This window comes from Salmo salar, chromosome 12, assembly GCF_965601325.2.
Source record: "Salmo salar chromosome 12, fSalSal1, whole genome shotgun sequence".
NCBI lineage: Eukaryota > Metazoa > Chordata > Actinopteri > Salmoniformes > Salmonidae > Salmo > Salmo salar.
In genome coordinates, this window is record NC_138302.1 from 106,194,773 (window position 1) to 106,221,660 (window position 26,888).

The 26,888-nt window shown below is 47.6% G+C and overlaps 1 protein-coding gene across 4 annotated transcripts in view; it reads left to right on the top strand.

Annotated features, from left to right (window-relative positions):
- LOC106566264 (lysine-specific demethylase phf2) overlaps positions 1-26,888 on the top strand; it is a 215,829-nt gene that overhangs the window by 175,130 nt on the left and 13,811 nt on the right. The window lies entirely within an intron of this gene.

A 26,888-nucleotide genomic window follows, 5' to 3' on the forward strand; every position in this document is an offset into this window, starting at 1 on the left:
CTCCATACAGCCCCACAGGTACACTACACCTGTCACTCCATACAGCCCCACAGGTACACTACACCTGTCACTCCATACAGCCCCACAGGTACACTACACCTGTCACTCCATACAGCCCCACAGGTACACTACACCTGTCACTCCATACAGCCCCACAGGTACACTACACCTGTCACTCCATACAGCCCCACAGGTACACTACACCTGTCACTCCATACAGCCCCACAGGTACACTACACCTGTCACTCCATACAGCCCCACAGGTACACTACACCTGTCACTCCATACAGCCCCACAGGTACACTACACCTGTCACTCCATACAGCCCCACAGGTACACTACACCTGTCACTCCATACAGCCCCACAGGTACACTACACCTGTCACTCCATACAGCCCCACAGGTACACTACACCTGTCACTCCATACAGCCCCACAGGTACACTACACCTGTCACTCCATACAGCCCCACTACACCTGTCACTCCATACAGGTACACTACACCTGTCACTCCATACAGGTACACTACACCTGTCACTCCATACAGGTACACTACACCTGTCACTCCATACAGGTACACTACACCTGTCACCTACAGGTACACTACACCTGTCACTCCATACAGCCCCACAGGTACACTACACCTGTCACTCCATACAGCCCCACAGGTACACTACACCTGTCACTCCATACAGCCCCACAGGTACACTACACCTGTCACTCCATACAGCCCCACAGGTACACTACACCTGTCACTCCATACAGCCCCACAGGTACACTACACCTGTCACTCCATACAGCCCCACAGGTACACTACACCTGTCACTCCATACAGCCCCACAGGTACACTACACCTGTCACTCCATACAGCCCCACAGGTACATTACACCTGTCACTCCATACAGGTACACTACACCTGTCACTCCATACAGCCCCACAGGTACACTACACCTGTCACTCCATACAGCCCCACAGGTACACTACACCTGTCACTCCATACAGCCCCACAGGTACACTACACCTGTCACTCCATACAGCCCCACAGGTACACTACACCTGTCACTCCATACAGCCCCACAGGTACACTACACCTGTCACTCCATACAGCCCCACAGGTACACTACACCTGTCACTCCATACAGCCCCACAGGTACACTACACCTGTCACTCCATACAGCCCCACAGGTACACTACACCTGTCACTCCATACAGCCCCACAGGTACACTACACCTGTCACTCCATACAGCCCCACAGGTACACTACACCTGTCACTCCATACAGCCCCACAGGTACACTACACCTGTCACTCCATACAGCCCCACAGGTACACTACACCTGTCACTCCATACAGCCCCACAGGTACACTACACCTGTCACTCCATACAGCCCCACAGGTACACTACACCTGTCACTCCATACAGCCCCACAGGTACACTACACCTGTCACTCCATACAGCCCCACGGGTACACTACACCTGTCAATCCATACAGGTACACTACACCTGTCACTCCATACAGCCCCACAGGTACACTACACCTGTCACTCCATACAGCCCCACAGGTACACTACACCTGTCACTCCATACAGCCCCACAGGTACACTACACCTGTCACTCCATACAGCCCCACAGGTACACTACACCTGTCACTCCATACAGCCCCACAGGTACACTACACCTGTCACTCCATACAGCCTCACAGGTACACTACACCTGTCACTCCATACAGCCCCACAGGTACACTACACCTGTCACTCCATACAGCCCCACAGGTACACTACACCTGTCACTCCATACAGCCCCACAGGTACACTACACCTGTCACTCCATACAGCCCCACAGGTACACTACACCTGTCACTCCATACAGCCCCACAGGTACACTACACCTGTCACTCCATACAGCCCCACAGGTACACTACACCTGTCACTCCATACAGCCCCACAGGTACACTACACCTGTCACTCCATACAGCCCCACAGGTACACTACACCTGTCACTCCATACAGCCCCACAGGTACACTACACCTGTCACTCCATACAGCCCCACAGGTACACTACACCTGTCACTCCATACAGCCCCACAGGTACACTACACCTGTCACTCCATACAGCCCCACAGGTACACTACACCTGTCACTCCATACAGGTACACTACACCTGTCACTCCATACAGGTACACTACACCTGTCACTCCATACAGGTACACTACACCTGTCACTCCATACAGGTACACTACACCTGTCACTCCATACAGGTACACTACACCTGTCACTCTATACAGGTACACTACACCTGTCACTCCATACAGGTACACTACACCTGTCACTCCATACAGGTACACTACACCTGTCACTCCATACAGGTACACTACACCTGTCACTCCATACAGCCCCACAGGTACACTACACCTGTCACTCCATACAGCCCCACAGGTACACTACACCTGTCACTCCATACAGCCCCACAGGTACACTACACCTGTCACTCCATACAGCCTCACAGGTACACTACACCTGTCATTCCATACAGCCCCACAGGTACACTACACCTGTCACTCCATACAGCCCCACAGGTACACTACACCTGTCACTCCATACAGCCCCACAGGTACACTACACCTGTCACTCCATACAGCCCCACAGGTACACTACACCTGTCACTCCATACAGCCCCACAGGTACACTACACCTGTCACTCCATACAGCCCCACAGGTACACTACACCTGTCACTCCATACAGCCCCACAGGTACACTACACCTGTCACTCCATACAGCCCCACAGGTACACTACACCTGTCACTCCATACAGCCCCACAGGTACACTACACCTGTCACTCCATACAGCCCCACAGGTACACTACACCTGTCACTCCATACAGCCCCACAGGTACACTACACCTGTCACTCCATACAGCCCCACAGGTACACTACACCTGTCACTCCATACAGCCCCACAGGTACACTACACCTGTCACTCCATACAGCCCCACAGGTACACTACACCTGTCACTCCATACAGCCCCACAGGTACACTACACCTGTCACTCCATACAGCCCCACAGGTACACTACACCTGTCACTCCATACAGCCCCACAGGTACACTACACCTGTCACTCCATACAGCCCCACAGGTACACTACACCTGTCACTCCATACAGGTACACTACACCTGTCACTCCATACAGGTACACTACACCTGTCACTCCATACAGCCCCACAGGTACACTACACCTGTCACTCCATACAGCCCCACAGGTACACTACACCTGTCACTCCATACAGCCCCACAGGTACACTACACCTGTCACTCCATACAGCCCCACAGGTACACTACACCTGTCACTCCATACAGCCCCACAGGTACACTACACCTGTCACTCCATACAGCCCCACAGGTACACTACACCTGTCACTCCATACAGCCCCACAGGTACACTACACCTGTCACTCCATACAGCCCCACAGGTACACTACACCTGTCACTCCATACAGCCCCACAGGTACACTACACCTGTCACTCCATACAGCCCCACAGGTACACTACACCTGTCACTCCATACAGGTACACTACACCTGTCACTCCATACAGGTACACTACACCTGTCACTCCATACAGGTACACTACACCTGTCACTCCATACAGGTACACTACACCTGTCACTCCATACAGGTACACTACACCTGTCACTCCATACAGCCCCACAGGTACACTACACCTGTCACTCCATACAGCCCCACAGGTACACTACACCTGTCACTCCATACAGCCCCACAGGTACACTACACCTGTCACTCCATACAGCCCCACAGGTACACTACACCTGTCACTCCATACAGCCCCACAGGTACACTACACCTGTCACTCCATACAGCCCCACAGGTACACTACACCTGTCACTCCATACAGCCCCACAGGTACACTACACCTGTCACTCCATACAGCCCCACAGGTACACTACACCTGTCACTCCATACAGCCCCACAGGTACACTACACCTGTCACTCCATACAGCCCCACAGGTACACTACACCTGTCACTCCATACAGCCCCACAGGTACACTACACCTGTCACTCCATACAGCCCCACAGGTACACTACACCTGTCACTCCATACAGCCCCACAGGTACACTACACCTGTCACTCCATACAGCCCCACAGGTACACTACACCTGTCACTCCATACAGCCCCACAGGTACACTACACCTGTCACTCCATACAGCCCCACAGGTACACTACACCTGTCACTCCATACAGGTACACTACACCTGTCACTCCATACAGGTACACTACACCTGTCACTCCATACAGCCCCACAGGTACACTACACCTGTCACTCCATACAGCCCCACAGGTACACTACACCTGTCACTCCATACAGGTACACTACACCTGTCACTCCATACAGGTACACTACACCTGTCACTCCATACAGCCGTACACTACACCTGTCACTCCATACAGCCGGTACACTACACCTGTCACTCCATACAGGTACACTACACCTGTCACTCCATACAGGTACACTACACCTGTCACTCCATACAGGTACACTACACCTGTCACTCCATACAGGTACACTACACCTGTCACTCCATACAGCCCCACAGGTACACTACACCTGTCACTCCATACAGCCCCACAGGTACACTACACCTGTCACTCCATACAGGTACACTACACCTGTCACTCCATACAGGTACACTACACCTGTCACTCCATACAGGTACACTACACCTGTCACTCCATACAGCCCCACAGGTACACTACACCTGTCACTCCATACAGCCCCACAGGTACACTACACCTGTCACTCCATACAGCCCCACAGGTACACTACACCTGTCACTCCATACAGCCCCACAGGTACACTACACCTGTCACTCCATACAGCCCCACAGGTACACTACACCTGTCACTCCATACCAGGTACACTACACCTGTCACTCCATACAGGTACACTACACCTGTCACTCCATACAGGTACACTACACCTGTCACTCCATACAGGTACACTACACCTGTCACTCCATACAGGTACACTACACCTGTCACTCCATACAGGTACACTACACCTGTCACTCCATACAGGTACACTACACCTGTCACTCCATACAGGTACACTACACCTGTCACTCCATACAGGTACACTACACCTGTCACTCCATACAGGTACACTACACCTGTCACTCCATACAGCCCCACAGGTACACTACACCTGTCACTCCATACAGCCCCACAGGTACACTACACCTGTCACTCCATACAGCCCCACAGGTACACTACACCTGTCACTCCATACAGCCCCACAGGTACACTACACCTGTCACTCCATACAGCCCCACAGGTACACTACACCTGTCACTCCATACAGCCCCACAGGTACACTACACCTGTCACTCCATACAGGTACACTACACCTGTCACTCCATACAGGTACACTACACCTGTCACTCCATACAGGTACACTACACCTGTCACTCCATACAGGTACACTACACCTGTCACTCCATACAGGTACACTACACCTGTCACTCCATACAGGTACACTACACCTGTCACTCCATACAGGTACACTACACCTGTCACTCCATACAGGTACACTACACCTGTCACTCCATACAGGTACACTACACCTGTCACTCCATACAGGTACACTACACCTGTCACTCCATACAGGTACACTACACCTGTCACTCCATACAGCCCCACAGGTACACTACACCTGTCACTCCATACAGCCCCACAGGTACACTACACCTGTCACTCCATACAGCCCCACAGGTACACTACACCTGTCACTCCATACAGCCCCACAGGTACACTACACCTGTCACTCCATACAGCCCCACAGGTACACTACACCTGTCACTCCATACAGCCCCACAGGTACACTACACCTGTCACTCCATACAGCCCCACAGGTACACTACACCTGTCACTCCATACAGCCCCACAGGTACACTACACCTGTCACTCCATACAGCCCCACAGGTACACTACACCTGTCACTCCATACAGCCCCACAGGTACACTACACCTGTCACTCCATACAGCCCCACAGGTACACTACACCTGTCACTCCATACAGCCCCGGTACACTACACCTGTCACTCCATACAGGTACACTACACCTGTCACTCCATACAGGTACACTACACCTGTCACTCCATACAGGTACACTACACCTGTCACTCCATACAGGTACACTACACCTGTCACTCCATACAGGTACACTACACCTGTCACTCCATACAGGTACACTACACCTGTCACTCCATACAGCCCCACAGGTACACTACACCTGTCACTCCATACAGGTACACTACTCCTGTCACTCCATACAGGTACACTACACCTGTCACTCCATACAGGTACACTACACCTGTCACTCCATACAGCCCCACAGGTACACTACACCTGTCACTCCATACAGCCCCACAGGTACACTACGCCTGTCACTCCATACAGCCCCACAGGTACACTACACCTGTCACTCCATACAGCCCCACAGGTACACTACACCTGTCACTCCATACAGGTACACTACACCTGTCACTCCATACAGGTACACTACACCTGTCACTCCATACAGGTACACTACACCTGTCACTCCATACAGGTACACTACACCTGTCACTCCATACAGCCCCACAGGTACACTACACCTGTCACTCCATACAGCCCCACAGGTACACTACACCTGTCACTCCATACAGCCCCACAGGTACACTACACCTGTCACTCCATACAGCCCCACAGGTACACTACACCTGTCACTCCATACAGCCCCACAGGTACACTACACCTGTCACTCCATACAGCCCCACAGGTACACTACACCTGTCACTCCATACAGCCCCACAGGTACACTACACCTGTCACTCCATACAGCCCCACAGGTACACTACACCTGTCACTCCATACAGCCCCACAGGTACACTACACCTGTCACTCCATACAGCCCCACAGGTACACTACACCTGTCACTCCATACAGCCCCACTACACCTGTCACTCCATACAGCCCCACTACACCTGTCACTCCATACAGGTACACTACACCTGTCACTCCATACAGGTACACTACACCTGTCACTCCATACAGGTACACTACACCTGTCACTCCATACAGGTACACTACACCTGTCACTCCATACAGCCCCACAGGTACACTACACCTGTCACTCCATACAGCCCCACAGGTACACTACACCTGTCACTCCATACAGCCCCACAGGTACACTACACCTGTCACTCCATACAGCCCCACAGGTACACTACACCTGTCACTCCATACAGCCCCACAGGTACACTACACCTGTCACTCCATACAGGTACACTACACCTGTCACTCCATACAGCCCCACAGGTACACTACACCTGTCACTCCATACAGGTACACTACACCTGTCACTCCATACAGCCCCACAGGTACACTACACCTGTCACTCCATACAGCCCCACAGGTACACTACACCTGTCACTCCATACAGCCCCACAGGTACACTACACCTGTCACTCCATACAGCCCCACAGGTACACTACACCTGTCACTCCATACAGCCCCACAGGTACACTACACCTGTCACTCCATACAGCCCCACAGGTACACTACACCTGTCACTCCATACAGCCCCACAGGTACACTACACCTGTCACTCCATACAGCCCCACAGGTACACTACACCTGTCACTCCATACAGCCCCACAGGTACACTACACCTGTCACTCCATACAGCCCCACAGGTACACTACACCTGTCACTCCATACAGCCCCACGGGTACACTACACCTGTCACTCCATACAGGTACACTACACCTGTCACTCCATACAGCCCCACAGGTACACTACACCTGTCACTCCATACAGCCCCACAGGTACACTACACCTGTCACTCCATACAGCCCCACAGGTACACTACACCTGTCACTCCATACAGCCCCACAGGTACACTACACCTGTCACTCCATACAGGTACACTACACCTGTCACTCCATACAGGTACACTACACCTGTCACTCCATACAGGTACACTACACCTGTCACTCCATACAGGTACACTACACCTGTCACTCCATACAGGTACACTACACCTGTCACTCCATACAGGTACACTACACCTGTCACTCCATACAGCCCCACAGGTACACTACACCTGTCACTCCATACAGGTACACTACACCTGTCACTCCATACAGGTACACTACACCTGTCACTCCATACAGGTACACTACACCTGTCACTCCATACAGGTACACTACACCTGTCACTCCATACAGCCCCACAGGTACACTACACCTGTCACTCCATACAGCCCCACAGGTACACTACACCTGTCACTCCATACAGCCCCACATGTACACTACACCTGTCACTCCATACAGCCTCACAGGTACACTACACCTGTCACTCCATACAGGTAGACTACACCTGTCACTCCATACAGGTACACTACACCTGTCACTCCATACAGGTACACTACACCTGTCACTCCATACAGCCCCACAGGTACACTACACCTGTCACTCCATACAGCCCCACAGGTACACTACACCTGTCACTCCATACAGCCCCACAGGTACACTACACCTGTCACTCCATACAGCCCCACAGGTACACTACACCTGTCACTCCATACAGGTACACTACACCTGTCACTCCATACAGGTACACTACACCTGTCACTCCATACAGGTACACTACACCTGTCACTCCATACAGGTACACTACACCTGTCACTCCATACAGGTACACTACACCTGTCACTCCATACAGGTACACTACACCTGTCACTCCATACAGCCCCACAGGTACACTACACCTGTCACTCCATACAGCCCACAGGTACACTACACCTGTCACTCCATACAGCCCACAGGTACACTACACCTGTCACTCCATACAGCCCCACAGGTACACTACACCTGTCACTCCATACAGCCCCACAGGTACACTACACCTGTCACTCCATACAGCCCCACAGGTACACTACACCTGTCACTCCATACAGCCCCACAGGTACACTACACCTGTCACTCCATACAGCCCCACAGGTACACTACACCTGTCACTCCATACAGCCCCACAGGTACACTACACCTGTCACTCCATACAGCCCCACAGGTACACTACACCTGTCACTCCATAAGCCCCAGGTACACTACACCTGTCACTCCATACAGGTACACTACACCTGTCACTCCATACAGCCCCACAGGTACACTACACCTGTCACTCCATACAGCCCCACAGGTACACTACACCTGTCACTCCATACAGCCCCACAGGTACACTACACCTGTCACTCCATACAGCCCCACAGGTACACTACACCTGTCACTCCATACAGCCCCACAGGTACACTACACCTGTCACTCCATACAGCCCCACAGGTACACTACACCTGTCACTCCATACAGCCCTCACAGGTACACTACACCTGTCACTCCATACAGGTACACTACACCTGTCACTCCATACAGGTACACTACACCTGTCACTCCATACAGGTACACTACACCTGTCACTCCATACAGCCCCACAGGTACACTACACCTGTCACTCCATACAGCCCCACAGGTACACTACACCTGTCACTCCATACAGCCCCACAGGTACACTACACCTGTCACTCCATACAGCCCCACAGGTACACTACACCTGTCACTCCATACAGCCCCACAGGTACACTACACCTGTCACTCCATACAGCCCCACAGGTACACTACACCTGTCACTCCATACAGCCCCACAGGTACACTACACCTGTCACTCCATACAGCCCCACAGGTACACTACACCTGTCACTCCATACAGGTACACTACACCTGTCACTCCATACAGGTACACTACACCTGTCACTCCATACAGGTACACTACACCTGTCACTCCATACAGGTACACTACACCTGTCACTCCATACAGGTACACTACACCTGTCACTCCATACAGGTACACTACACCTGTCACTCCATACAGGTACACTACACCTGTCACTCCATACAGGTACACTACACCTGTCACTCCATACAGGTACACTACACCTGTCACTCCATACAGGTACACTACACCTGTCACTCCATACAGGTACACTACACCTGTCACTCCATACAGGTACACTACACCTGTCACTCCATACAGGTACACTACACCTGTCACTCCATACAGGTACACTACACCTGTCACTCCATACAGCCCCACAGGTACACTACACCTGTCACTCCATACAGCCCCACAGGTACACTACACCTGTCACTCCATACAGCCCCACAGGTACACTACACCTGTCACTCCATACAGGTACACTACACCTGTCACTCCATACAGCCCCACAGGTACACTACACCTGTCACTCCATACAGCCCCACAGGTACACTACACCTGTCACTCCATACAGCCCCACAGGTACACTACACCTGTCACTCCATACAGCCCCACAGGTACACTACACCTGTCACTCCATACAGCCCCACAGGTACACTACACCTGTCACTCCATACAGGTACACTACACCTGTCACTCCATACAGGTACACTACACCTGTCACTCCATACAGCCCCACGGGTACACTACACCTGTCACTCCATACAGCCCCACAGGTACACTACACCTGTCACTCCATACAGCCCCACAGGTACACTACACCTGTCACTCCATACAGGTACACTACACCTGTCACTCCATACAGGTACACTACACCTGTCACTCCATACAGGTACACTACACCTGTCACTCCATACAGGTACACTACACCTGTCACTCCATACAGGTACACTAAACCTGTCACTCCATACAGGTACACTACACCTGTCACTCCATACAGGTACACTACACCTGTCACTCCATACAGCCCCACAGGTACACTACACCTGTCACTCCATACAGGTACACTACACCTGTCACTCCATACAGCCCCACAGGTACACTACACCTGTCACTCCATACAGCCCCACAGGTACACTACACCTGTCACTCCATACAGCCCCACAGGTACACTACACCTGTCACTCCATACAGCCCCACAGGTACACTACACCTGTCACTCCATACAGCCCCACAGGTACACTACACCTGTCACTCCATACAGCCTCACAGGTACACTACACCTGTCACTCCATACAGGTACACTACACCTGTCACTCCATACAGGTACACTACACCTGTCACTCCATACAGCCTCACAGGTACACTACACCTGTCACTCCATACAGCCCCACAGGTACACTACACCTGTCACTCCATACAGGTACACTACACCTGTCACTCCATACAGGTACACTACACCTGTCACTCCATACAGGTACACTACACCTGTCACTCCATACAGGTACACTACACCTGTCACTCCATACAGGTACACTACACCTGTCACTCCATACAGCCTCACAGGTACACTACACCTGTCACTCCATACAGGTACACTACACCTGTCACTCCATACAGGTACACTACACCTGTCACTCCATACAGGTACACTACACCTGTCACTCCATACAGCCCCACAGGTACACTACACCTGTCACTCCATACAGCCCCACAGGTACACTACACCTGTCACTCCATACAGCCTCACAGGTACACTACACCTGTCACTCCATACAGGTAGACTACACCTGTCACTCCATACAGGTACACTACACCTGTCACTCCATACAGGTACACTACACCTGTCACTCCATACAGGTACACTACACCTGTCACTCTATACAGGTACACTACACCTGTCACTCCATACAGCCTCACAGGTACACTACACCTGTCACTCCATACAGCCCCACAGGTACACTACACCTGTCACTCCATACAGCCCCACAGGTACACTACACCTGTCACTCCATACAGCCCCACAGGTACACTACACCTGTCACTCCATACAGCCCCACAGGTACACTACACCTGTCACTCCATACAGCCCCACAGGTACACTACACCTGTCACTCCATACAGCCCCACAGGTACATTACACCTGTCACTCCATACAGCCCCACAGGTACACTACACCTGTCACTCCATACAGCCCCACAGGTACACTACACCTGTCACTCCATACAGCCCCACAGGTACATTACACCTGTCACTCCATACAGCCCCACAGGTACACTACACCTGTCACTCCATACAGCCCCACAGGTACACTACACCTGTCACTCCATACAGCCCCACAGGTACACTACACCTGTCACTCCATACAGCCCCACAGGTACACTACACCTGTCACTCCATACAGCCCCACAGGTACATTACACCTGTCACTCCATACAGCCCCACAGGTACACTACACCTGTCACTCCATACAGGTACACTACACCTGTCACTCCATACAGGTACACTACACCTGTCACTCCATACAGCCCCACGGGTACACTACACCTGTCACTCCATACAGCCCCACAGGTACACTACACCTGTCACTCCATACAGCCCCACAGGTACACTACACCTGTCACTCCATACAGCCCCACAGGTACACTACACCTGTCACTCCATACAGCCCCACTACACCTGTCACTCCATACAGGTACACTACACCTGTCACTCCATACAGGTACACTACACCTGTCACTCCATACAGGTACACTACACCTGTCACTCCATACAGCCCCACAGGTACACTACACCTGTCACTCCATACAGCCCCACAGGTACACTACACCTGTCACTCCATACAGCCCCACAGGTACATTACACCTGTCACTCCATACAGCCCCACAGGTACACTACACCTGTCACTCCATACAGCCCCACAGGTACACTACACCTGTCACTCCATACAGCCCCACAGGTACACTACACCTGTCACACCATACAGGTACACTACACCTGTCACTCCATACAGCCTCACAGGTACACTACACCTGTCACTCCATACAGCCCCACAGGTACACTACACCTGTCACTCCATACAGCCCCACAGGTACACTACACCTGTCACTCCATACAGCCCCACAGGTACACTACACCTGTCACTCCATACAGGTACACTACACCTGTCACTCCATACAGGTACACTACTCCTGTCACTCCATACAGGTACACTACACCTGTCACTCCATACAGCCCCACAGGTACACTACACCTGTCACTCCATACAGCCCCACAGGTACACTACACCTGTCACTCCATACAGCCCCACAGGTACACTACACCTGTCACTCCATACAGCCCCACAGGTACACTACACCTGTCACTCCATACAGCCCCACAGGTACACTACACCTGTCACTCCATACAGCCCCACAGGTACACTACACCTGTCACTCCATACAGCCCCACAGGTACACTACACCTGTCACTCCATACAGGTACACTACACCTGTCACTCCATACAGCCCCACAGGTACACTACACCTGTCACTCCATACAGCCCCACAGGTACACTACACCTGTCACTCCATACAGCCCCACAGGTACACTACACCTGTCACTCCATACAGCCCCACAGGTACACTACACCTGTCACTCCATACAGCCCCACAGGTACACTACACCTGTCACTCCATACAGCCTCACAGGTACACTACACCTGTCACTCCATACAGGTACACTACACCTGTCACTCCATACAGGTACACTACACCTGTCACTCCATACAGGTACACTACACCTGTCACTCCATACAGGTACACTACACCTGTCACTCCATACAGGTACACTACACCTGTCACTCCATACAGGTACACTACACCTGTCACTCCATACAGGTACACTACACCTGTCACTCCATACAGGTACACTACACCTGTCACTCCATACAGGTACACTACACCTGTCACTCCATACAGGTACACTACACCTGTCACTCCATACAGGTACACTACACCTGTCACTCCATACAGGTACACTACACCTGTCACTCCATACAGGTACACTACACCTGTCACTCCATACAGCCCCACAGGTACACTACACCTGTCACTCCATACAGCCCCACAGGTACACTACACCTGTCACTCCATACAGCCCCACAGGTACACTACACCTGTCACTCCATACAGCCCCACAGGTACACTACACCTGTCACTCCATACAGTCCCACAGGTAAACTACACCTGTCACTCCATACAGCCCCACAGGTACACTACACCTGTCACTCCATACAGCCCCACAGGTACACTACACCTGTCACTCCATACAGCCCCACAGGTACACTACACCTGTCACTCCATACAGCCCCACAGGTACACTACACCTGTCACTCCATACAGGTACACTACACCTGTCACTCCATACAGCCCCACAGGTACACTACACCTGTCACTCCATACAGCCCCACAGGTACATTACACCTGTCACTCCATACAGCCCCACAGGTACACTACACCTGTCACTCCATACAGCCCCACAGGTACACTACACCTGTCACTCCATACAGCCCCACAGGTACACTACACCTGTCACTCCATACAGCCCCACAGGTACACTACACCTGTCACTCCATACAGCCCCACAGGTACACTACACCTGTCACTCCATACAGCCCCACAGGTACACTACACCTGTCACTCCATACAGCCCCACAGGTACACTACACCTGTCACTCCATACAGCCCCACTACACCTATCACTCCATACAGGTACACTACACCTGTCACTCTATACAGGTACACTACACCTGTCACTCCATACAGGTACACTACACCTGTCACTCCATACAGGTACACTACACCTGTCACTCCATACTGCCCCACAGGTACACTACACCTGTCACTCCATACAGCCCCACAGGTACACTACACCTGTCACTCCATACAGCCCCACAGGTACACTACACCTGTCACTCCATACAGCCCCACAGGTACACTACACCTGTCACTCCATACAGCCCCACAGGTACACTACACCTGTCACTCCATACAGGTACACTACACCTGTCACTCCATACAGGTACACTACACCTGTCACTCCATACAGCCCCACAGGTACACTACACCTGTCACTCCATACAGGTACACTACACCTGTCACTCCATACAGGTACACTACACCTGTCACTCCATACAGGTACACTACACCTGTCACTCCATACAGGTACACTACACCTGTCACTCCATACAGGTACACTACACCTGTCACTCCATACAGCCCCACAGGTACACTACACCTGTCACTCCATACAGGTACACTACACCTGTCACTCCATACAGGTACACTACACCTGTCACTCCATACATGTACACTACACCTGTCACTCCATACAGGTACACTACACCTGTCACTCCATACAGGTACACTACACCTGTCACTCCATACAGGTACACTACACCTGTCACTCCATACAGCCTCACAGGTACACTACACCTGTCACTCCATACAGGTACACTACACCTGTCACTCCATACAGGTACACTACACCTGTCACTCCATACAGCCCCACAGGTACACTACACCTGTCACTCCATACAGCCCCACAGGTACACTACACCTGTCACTCCATACAGCCCCACAGGTACACTACACCTGTCACTCCATACAGCCCCACAGGTACACTACACCTGTCACTCCATACAGGTACACTACACCTGTCACTCCATACAGGTACACTACACCTGTCACTCCATACAGCCCCACAGGTACACTACACCTGTCACTCCATACAGGTACACTACACCTGTCACTCCATACAGGTACACTACACCTGTCACTCCATACATGTACACTACACCTGTCACTCCATACAGGTACACTACACCTGTCACTCCATACAGGTACACTACACCTGTCACTCCATACAGGTACACTACACCTGTCACTCCATACAGCCTCACAGGTACACTACACCTGTCACTCCATACAGCCCCACAGGTACACTACACCTGTCACTCCATACAGCCTCACAGGTACACTACACCTGTCACTCCATACAGCCCCACAGGTACACTACACCTGTCACTCCATACAGCCCCACAGGTACACTACACCTGTCACTCCATACAGCCCCACAGGTACACTACACCTGTCACTCCATACAGCCCCACAGGTACACTACACCTGTCACTCCATACAGCCCCACAGGTACACTACACCTGTCACTCCATACAGCCCCACAGGTACACTACACCTGTCACTCCATACAGCCCCACAGGTACACTACACCTGTCACTCCATACAGCCCCACAGGTACACTACACCTGTCACTCCATACAGGTACACTACACCTGTCACTCCATACAGGTACACTACACCTGTCACTACTATAGACTCTAGACCTGCCGCAACGTGCAGTGCATTCAGAAAGTATTCAGACCCCTTGACTTTTTTCACATTTTGTTACGTTACAGCCTTATTCTAAAATCAATTAAAAAAAAATGTTCATCAATCTACACACAATACATTATAATGCCAAAGGAAAAACTGGTTTTTAGACATTTTTGCAAATGTACAATAAAAAATGAAATATCATTTTTACATAAGTATTCAGACCCTTTACTGAGTATTTTGTTGAAGCACTTTTGGCAGCGATTACAGCCTTGAGTCTTCTTGGGTTTGACGCTACAAGCTTGGCACACGTGTATTTGGGGAGTTTTTCCCATTCTTCTCTGCAGATCCTCAACACAATCCTGTCTCGGAGCTCTACAGACAATTCCTTCAACCTCATGACTTGGTTTTTGCTCTGACATGTTCTGTTAACTGTGGGACCTTTATATAGACAGGTGTGTGCCTTTCCAAATCATGTCCAATCAATTGAATTTACCACAGGTGGACTCCAAACCGGTTGTAGAAACATCTCAAGGATGATCAATGGAAACAGGATGCACCAGAGCTCAATTTACAGTCTCATAGCAAAGGGTCTGAATACTTATGGAAATAAGGTATTTCTGTTTTTATTTTAATACATTTCTAAAAACCTGTTTTGGCTTTGTCATTATGGGGGATTGTGTGTAGATTGATGAGGGTGTCACGTCCTGACCCTAGTAAGATGACATTTTCTATAGTAGAGTAGGTCAGGGCGTGACAGGGGGTGTTTTGGGTTGTTCTATGTTTTCTATTTCTATGTTTAAGATCTAGTTGGTCTATTTCTATGTTGGGATTGTTTGGGGTTGATCTCTAATTGGAGGTAGCTGATCCTCATTGCCTCTGATTAGAGATCATATTTAAGTAGGGGTTTTTCTCATTGTTTGTGGGTTATTATCTTTTGAGTAGTGTGTTGTCCTCTCTGCATCACGGTTTGTTGTTTTTGTATATTTAAGTGTATTGCATTCAGTTTCACTTTTAATAAATATGTGGAACTACGAACACGCTGCATTTTGGTCCGCTCCTTCGAACAGCCGTGACAGAGGGAAATGTTATATTTAATCCATTTTAGAATAAGGCTGTAATGTAACAAAATGTGGAAAAAGGGAAGGGGTCTGAATACTTTCTGAATGCACTGTACATGATTTAATTAAACAGTTGAAAGGGAAAGGGGGATACCTAGTCAGCTGAAATGTGTCTTCCGCATTTAACCCAACCACTCTGAATCAGATGATGTGAATGTGTTCTGAGCTGGGAGGGGTCTGTAGTTGCATCATGTTGGTCCCAGTAGTTATATTCAGGTGTAGTTGTATCATGTGGGTCCCAGTAGTTATATTCAGGTGTCTGTAGTTGTATCATGTGGGTCCCAGTAGTTATATTCAGGTGTCTGTAGTTGTATCATGTGGGTCCCAGTAGTTATATTCAGGTGTAGTTGTATCATGTGGGTCCCAGTAGTTATATTCAGGTGTAGTTGTATCATGTGGGTCCCAGTAGTTATATTCAGGTATAGTTGTATCATGTGGGTCCCAGTAGTTATATTCAGGTATAGTTGTATCATGTGGGTCCCAGTAGTTATATTCAGGTGTCTGTAGTTGTATCATGTAGGTCCCAGTAGTTATATTCAGGTGTAGTTGTATCATGTGGGTCCCAGTAGTTATATTCAGGTGTAGTTGTATCATGTGGGTCCCAGTAGTTATATTCAGGTGTAGTTGTATCATGTGGGTCCCAGTAGTTATATTCAGGTATAGTTGTATCATGTGGGTCCCAGTAGTTATATTCAGGTGTAGTTGTATCATGTGGGTACCAGTAGTTATATTCAGGTGTCTGTAGTTGTATCATGTGGGTCCCAGTAGTTATATTCAGGTGTAGTTGTATCATGTGGGTCCCAGTAGTTATATTCAGGTGTAGTTGTATCATGTGGGTCCCAGTAGTTATATTCAGGTGTAGTTGTATCATGTGGGTCCCAGTAGTTATATTCAGGTATAGTTGTATCATGTGGGTCCCAGTAGTTATATTCAGGTGTAGTTGTATCATGTGGGTACCAGTAGTTATATTCAGGTGTCTGTAGTTGTATCATGTAGGTCCCAGTAGTTATATTCAGGTGTAGTTGTATCATGTGGGTCCCAGTAGTTATATTCAGGTGTAGTTGTATCATGTGGGTCCCAGTAGTTATATTCAGGTGTAGTTGTATCATGTGGGTCCCAGTAGTTATATTCAGGTATAGTTGTATCATGTGGGTCCCAGTAGTTATATTCAGGTGTAGTTGTATCATGTGGGTCCCAGTAGTTATATTCAGGTATAGTTGTATCATGTGGGTCCCAGTAGTTATATTCAGGTGTCTGTAGTTGTATCATGTGGGTCCCAGTAGTTATATTCAGGTGTAGTTGTATCATGTGGGTACCAGTAGTTATATTCAGGTGTCTGTACTTCTATCATGTGGGTCCCAGTAGTTATATTCAGGTGTAGTTGTATCATGTGGGTCCCAGTAGTTATATTCAGGTGTCTGTAGTTGTATCATGTGGGTCCCAGTAGTTATATTCAGGTGTCTGTAGTTGTATCATGTGGGTCCCAGTAGTTATATTCAGGTGCAGTTGTATCATGTGGGTCCCAGTAGTTATATTCAGGTGTAGTTGTATCATGTGGGTCCCAGTAGTTATATTCAGGTGTCTGTAGTTGTATCATGTGGGTCCCAGTAGTTATATTCAGGTGTCTGTAGTTGTATCATGTGGGTCCCAGTAGTTATATTCAGGTGTAGTTGTATCATGTGGGTCCCAGTAGTTATATTCAGGTGTAGTTGTATCATGTGGGTCCCAGTAGTTATATTCAGGTGTAGTTGTATCATGTGGGTCCCAGTAGTTATATTCAGGTGTAGTTGTATCATGTGGGTCCCAGTAGTTATATTCAGGTGTCTGTAGTTGTATCATGTGGGTCCCAGTAGTTATATTCAGGTGTAGTTGTATCATGTGGGTCCCAGTAGTTATATTCAGGTGTAGTTGTAACATGTGGGTCCCAGTAGTTATATTCAGGTGTAGTTGTATCATGTGGGTCCCAGTAGTTATATTCAGGTGTAGTTGTAACATGTGGGTCCCAGTAGTTATATTCAGGTGTAGTTGTATCATGTGGGTCCCAGTAGTTATATTCAGGTGTCTGTAGTTGTATCATGTGGGTCCCAGTAGTTATATTCAGGTGTCTGTAGTTGTATCATGTGGGTCCCAGTAGTTATATTCAGGTGTCTGTAGTTGTATCATGTGGGTCCCAGTAGTTATATTCAGGTGTCTGTAGTTGTATCATGTGGGTCCCAGTAGTTATATTCAGGTGTCTGTAGTTGTATCATGTGGGTCCCAGTAGTTATATTCAGATGTAGTTGTATCATGTGGGTCCCAGTAGTTATATTCAGGTGTAGTTGTATCATGTGGGTCCCAGTAGTTATATTCAGGTGTAGTTGTATCATGTGGGTCCCAGTAGTTATATTCAGGTGTAGTTGTATCATGTGGGTCCCAGTAGTTATATTCAGGTGTAGTTGTATCATGTGGGTCCCAGTAGTTATATTCAGGTGTCTGTAGTTGTATCATGTGGGTCCCAGTAGTTATATTCAGGTGTAGTTGTATCATGTGGGTCCCAGTAGTTATATTCAGGTGTAGTTGTATCATGTGGGTCCCAGTAGTTATATTCAGGTGTAGTTGTATCATGTGGGTCCCAGTAGTTATATTCAGGTGTAGTTGTATCATGTGGGTCCCAGTAGTTATATTCAGGTGTCTGTAGTTGTATCATGTGGGTCCCAGTAGTTATATTCAGGTGTAGTTGTATCATGTGGGTCCCAGTAGTTATATTCAGGTGTCTGTAGTTGTATCATGTGGGTCCCAGTAGTTATATTCAGGTGTCTGTAGTTGTATCATGTGGGTCCCAGTAGTTATATTCAGGTGTAGTTGTATCATGTGGGTCCCAGTAGTTATATTCAGGTGTAGTTGTATCATGTGGGTCCCAGTAGTTATATTCAGGTGTAGTTGTATCATGTGGGTCCCAGTAGTTATATTCAGGTGTAGTTGTATCATGTGGGTCCCAGTAGTTATATTCAGGTGTAGTTGTAACATGTGGGTCCCAGTAGTTATATTCAGGTGTAGTTGTATCATGTGGGTCCCAGTAGTTATATTCAGGTGTAGTTGTATCATGTGGGTCCCAGTAGTTATATTCAGGTGTCTGTAGTTGTATCATGTGGGTCCCAGTAGTTATATTCAGGTGTAGTTGTATCATGTGGGTCCCAGTAGTTATATTCAGGTGTCTGTAGTTGTATCATGTGGGTCCCAGTAGTTATATTCAGGTGTAGTTGTATCATGTGGGTCCCAGTAGTTATATTCAGGTGTAGTTGTATCATGTGGGTCCCAGTAGTTATATTCAGGTGTAGTTGTATCATGTGGGTCCCAGTAGTTATATTCAGGTGTAGTTGTATCATGTGGGTCCCAGTAGTTATATTCAGGTGTAGTTGTATCATGTGGGTCCCAGTAGTTATATTCAGGTGTCTGTAGTTGTATCATGTGGGTCCCAGTAGTTATATTCAGGTGTAGTTGTATCATGTGGGTCCCAGTAGTTATATTCAGGTGTAGTTGTAACATGTGGGTCCCAGTAGTTATATTCAGGTGTAGTTGTATCATGTGGGTCCCAGTAGTTATATTCAGGTGTCTGTAGTTGTATCATGTGGGTCCCAGTAGTTATATTCAGGTGTCTGTAGTTGTATCATGTGGGTCCCAGTAGTTATATTCAGGTGTCTGTAGTTGTATCATGTGGGTCCCAGTAGTTATATTCAGGTGTCTGTAGTTGTATCATGTGGGTCCCAGTAGTTATATTCAGGTGTCTGTAGTTGTATCATGTGGGTCCCAGTAGTTATATTCAGATGTAGTTGTATCATGTGGGTCCCAGTAGTTATATTCAGGTGTAGTTGTATCATGTGGGTCCCAGTAGTTATATTCAGGTGTAGTTGTATCATGTGGGTCCCAGTAGTTATATTCAGGTGTAGTTGTATCATGTGGGTCCCAGTAGTTATATTCAGGTGTAGTTGTATCATGTGGGTCCCAGTAGTTATATTCAGGTGTAGTTGTATCATGTGGGTCCCAGTAGTTATATTCAGGTGTCTGTAGTTGTATCATGTGGGTCCCAGTAGTTATATTCAGGTGTAGTTGTATCATGTGGGTCCCAGTAGTTATATTCAGGTGTAGTTGTATCATGTGGGTCCCAGTAGTTATATTCAGGTGTAGTTGTATCATGTGGGTCCCAGTAGTTATATTCAGGTGTCTGTAGTTGTATCATGTGGGTCCCAGTAGTTATATTCAGGTGTAGTTGTATCATGTGGGTCCCAGTAGTTATATTCAGGTGTCTGTAGTTGTATCATGTGGGTCCCAGTAGTTATATTCAGGTGTAGTTGTATCATGTGGGTCCCAGTAGTTATATTCAGGTGTAGTTGTATCATGTGGGTCCCAGTAGTTATATTCAGGTGTAGTTGTATCATGTGGGTCCCAGTAGTTATATTCAGGTGTCTGTAGTTGTATCATGTGGGTCCCAGTAGTTATATTCAGGTGTAGTTGTATCATGTGGGTCCCAGTAGTTATATTCAGGTGTAGTTGTATCATGTGGGTCCCAGTAGTTATATTCAGGTGTAGTTGCATCATGTTGGTCCCAGTAGTTATATTCAGGTGTAGTTGTATCATGTGGGTCCCAGTAGTTATATTCAGGTGTAGTTGTATCATGTGGGTCCCAGTAGTTATATTCAGGTATAGTTGTATCATGTGGGTCCCAGTAGTTATATTCAGGTGTCTGTAGTTGTATCATGTAGGTCCCAGTAGTTATATTCAGGTGTAGTTGTATCATGTGGGTCCCAGTAGTTATATTCAGGTGTAGTTGTATCATGTGGGTCCCAGTAGTTATATTCAGGTGTAGTTGTATCATGTGGGTCCCAGTAGTTATATTCAGGTATAGTTGTATCATGTGGGTCCCAGTAGTTATATTCAGGTATAGTTGTATCATGTGGGTCCCAGTAGTTATATTCAGGTGTAGTTGTATCATGTGGGTCCCAGTAGTTATATTCAGGTATAGTTGTATCATGTGGGTCCCAGTAGTTATATTCAGGTATAGTTGTATCATGTGGGTCCCAGTAGTTATATTCAGGTGTCTGTAGTTGTATCATGTAGGTCCCAGTAGTTATATTCAGGTGTAGTTGTATCATGTGGGTCCCAGTAGTTATATTCAGGTGTAGTTGTATCATGTGGGTCCCAGTAGTTATATTCAGGTGTAGTTGTATCATGTGGGTCCCAGTAGTTATATTCAGGTATAGTTGTATCATGTGGGTCCCAGTAGTTATATTCAGGTATAGTTGTATCATGTGGGTCCCAGTAGTTATATTCAGGTGTCTGTAGTTGTATCATGTGGGTCCCAGTAGTTATATTCAGGTGTAGTTGTATCATGTGGGTCCCAGTAGTTATATTCAGGTGTAGTTGTATCATGTGGGTCCCAGTAGTTATATTCAGGTGTAGTTGTATCATGTGGGTCCCAGTAGTTATATTCAGGTGTCTGTAGTTGTATCATGTGGGTCCCAGTAGTTATATTCAGGTGTAGTTGTATCATGTGGGTCCCAGTAGTTATATTCAGGTGTAGTTGTATCATGTGGGTCCCAGTAGTTATATTCAGGTGTCTGTAGTTGTATCATGTGGGTCCCAGTAGTTATATTCAGGTGTCTGTAGTTGTATCATGTGGGTCCCAGTAGTTATATTCAGGTGTAGTTGTATCATGTGGGTCCCAGTAGTTATATTCAGGTGTAGTTGTATCATGTGGGTCCCAGTAGTTATATTCAGGTGTAGTTGTATCATGTGGGTCCCAGTAGTTATATTCAGGTGTAGTTGTATCATGTGGGTCCCAGTAGTTATATTCAGGTGTAGTTGTATCATGTGGGTCCCAGTAGTTATATTCAGGTGTAGTTGTATCATGTGGGTCCCAGTAGTTATATTCAGGTATAGTTGTATCATGTGGGTCCCAGTAGTTATATTCAGGTATAGTTGTATCATGTGGGTCCCAGTAGTTATATTCAGGTGTCTGTAGTTGTATCATGTGGGTCCCAGTAGTTATATTCAGGTGTAGTTGTATCATGTGGGTACCAGTAGTTATATTCAGGTGTCTGTACTTCTATCATGTGGGTCCCAGTAGTTATATTCAGGTGTAGTTGTATCATGTGGGTCCCAGTAGTTATATTCAGGTGTCTGTAGTTGTATCATGTGGGTCCCAGTAGTTATATTCAGGTGTCTGTAGTTGTATCATGTGGGTCCCAGTAGTTATATTCAGGTGCAGTTGTATCATGTGGGTCCCAGTAGTTATATTCAGGTGTAGTTGTATCATGTGGGTCCCAGTAGTTCTATTCAGGTGTAGTTGCATCATGTTGGTCCCAGTAGTTATATTCAGGTGTAGTTGTATCATGTGGGTCCCAGTAGTTATATTCAGGTGTAGTTGTATCATGTGGGTCCCAGTAGTTATATTCAGGTGTAGTTGTATCATGTGGGTCCCAGTAGTTATATTCAGGTGTAGTTGTATCATGTGGGTCCCAGTAGTTATATTCAGGTGTCTGTAGTTGTATCATGTGGGTCCCAGTAGTTATATTCAGGTGTAGTTGTATCATGTGGGTCCCAGTAGTTATATTCAGGTGTAGTTGTAACATGTGGGTCCCAGTAGTTATATTCAGGTGTAGTTGTATCATGTGGGTCCCAGTAGTTATATTCAGGTGTAGTTGTAACATGTGGGTCCCAGTAGTTATATTCAGGTGTAGTTGTATCATGTGGGTCCCAGTAGTTATATTCAGGTGTCTGTAGTTGTATCATGTGGGTCCCAGTAGTTATATTCAGGTGTCTGTAGTTGTATCATGTGGGTCCCAGTAGTTATATTCAGGTGTCTGTAGTTGTATCATGTGGGTCCCAGTAGTTATATTCTGGTGTCTGTAGTTGTATCATGTGGGTCCCAGTAGTTATATTCAGGTGTCTGTAGTTGTATCATGTGGGTCCCAGTAGTTATATTCAGATGTAGTTGTATCATGTGGGTCCCAGTAGTTATATTCAGGTGTAGTTGTATCATGTGGGTCCCAGTAGTTATATTCAGGTGTAGTTGTATCATGTGGGTCCCAGTAGTTATATTCAGGTGTAGTTGTATCATGTGGGTCCCAGTAGTTATATTCAGGTGTAGTTGTATCATGTGGGTCCCAGTAGTTATATTCAGGTGTCTGTAGTTGTATCATGTGGGTCCCAGTAGTTATATTCAGGTGTAGTTGTATCATGTGGGTCCCAGTAGTTATATGCAGGTGTAGTTGTATCATGTGGGTCCCAGTAGTTATATTCAGGTGTAGTTGTATCATGTGGGTCCCAGTAGTTATATTCAGGTGTAGTTGTATCATGTGGGTCCCAGTAGTTATATTCAGGTGTCTGTAGTTGTATCATGTGGGTCCCAGTAGTTATATTCAGGTGTAGTTGTATCATGTGGGTCCCAGTAGTTATATTCAGGTGTCTGTAGTTGTATCATGTGGGTCCCAGTAGTTATATTCAGGTGTCTGTAGTTGTATCATGTGGGTCCCAGTAGTTATATTCAGGTGTAGTTGTATCATGTGGGTCCCAGTAGTTATATTCAGGTGTAGTTGTATCATGTGGGTCCCAGTAGTTATATTCAGGTGTAGTTGTATCATGTGGGTCCCAGTAGTTATATTCAGGTGTCTGTAGTTGTATCATGTGGGTCCCAGTAGTTATATTCAGGTGTAGTTGTATCATGTGGGTCCCAGTAGTTATATGCAGGTGTAGTTGTATCATGTGGGTCCCAGTAGTTATATTCAGGTGTAGTTGTATCATGTGGGTCCCAGTAGTTATATTCAGGTGTAGTTGTATCATGTGGGTCCCAGTAGTTATATTCAGGTGTCTGTAGTTGTATCATGTGGGTCCCAGTAGTTATATTCAGGTGTAGTTGTATCATGTGGGTCCCAGTAGTTATATTCAGGTGTCTGTAGTTGTATCATGTGGGTCCCAGTAGTTATATTCAGGTGTCTGTAGTTGTATCATGTGGGTCCCAGTAGTTATATTCAGGTGTAGTTGTATCATGTGGGTCCCAGTAGTTATATTCAGGTGTAGTTGTATCATGTGGGTCCCAGTAGTTATATTCAGGTGTAGTTGTATCATGTGGGTCCCAGTAGTTATATTCAGGTGTAGTTGTATCATGTGGGTCCCAGTAGTTATATTCAGGTGTAGTTGTAACATGTGGGTCCCAGTAGTTATATTCAGGTGTAGTTGTATCATGTGGGTCCCAGTAGTTATATTCAGGTGTAGTTGTATCATGTGGGTCCCAGTAGTTATATTCAGGTGTCTGTAGTTGTATCATGTGGGTCCCAGTAGTTATATTCAGGTGTAGTTGTATCATGTGGGTCCCAGTAGTTATATTCAGGTGTTGTAGTTGTATCATGTGGGTCCCAGTAGTTCTATTCAGGTGTAGTTGATCATGTGGGTCCCAGTAGTATATCAGTGTAGTGTATCATGTGGGTCCCAGTAGTTATATTCAGGTGTAGTTGTATCATGTGGGTCCCAGTAGTTATATTCAGGTGTAGTTGTATCATGTGGGTCCCAGTAGTTATATTCAGGTGTAGTTGTATCATGTGGGTCCCAGTAGTTATATTCAGGTGTAGTTGTATCATGTGGGTCCCAGTAGTTATATTCAGGTGTAGTTGTATCATGTGGGTCCCAGTAGTTATATTCAGGTGTCTGTAGTTGTATCATGTGGGTCCCAGTAGTTATATTCAGGTGTAGTTGTATCATGTGGGTCCCAGTAGTTATATTCAGGTGTAGTTGTATCATGTGGGTCCCAGTAGTTATATTCAGGTGTAGTTGTATCATGTGGGTCCCAGTAGTTATATTCAGGTGTCTGTAGTTGTATCATGTGGGTCCCAGTAGTTATATTCAGGTGTCTGTAGTTGTATCATGTGGGTCCCAGTAGTTATATTCAGGTGTAGTTGTATCATGTGGGTCCCAGTAGTTATATTCAGGTGTCTGTAGTTGTATCATGTGGGTCCCAGTAGTTATATTCAGGTGTCTGTAGTTGTATCATGTGGGTCCCAGTAGTTATATTCAGTGTAGTTGTATCATGTGGGTCCAGTAGTTATATTCAGGTGTAGTTGTATCATGTGGGTCCCAGTAGTTATATTCAGGTGTAGTTGTATCATGTGGGTCCCAGTAGTTATATTCAGGTGTAGTTGTATCATGTGGGTCCCAGTAGTTATATTCAGGTGTAGTTGTATCATGTGGGTCCCAGTAGTTATATTCAGGTGTCTGTAGTTGTATCATGTGGGTCCCAGTAGTTATATTCAGGTGTAGTTGTATCATGTGGGTCCCAGTAGTTATATTCAGGTGTAGTTGTATCATGTGGGTCCCAGTAGTTATATTCAGGTGTAGTTGTATCATGTGGGTCCCAGTAGTTATATTCAGGTGTAGTTGTATCATGTGGGTCCCAGTAGTTATATTCAGGTGTCTGTAGTTGTATCATGTGGGTCCCAGTAGTTATATTCAGGTGTAGTTGTATCATGTGGGTCCCAGTAGTTATATTCAGGTGTCTGTAGTTGTATCATGTGGGTCCCAGTAGTTATATTCAGGTGTC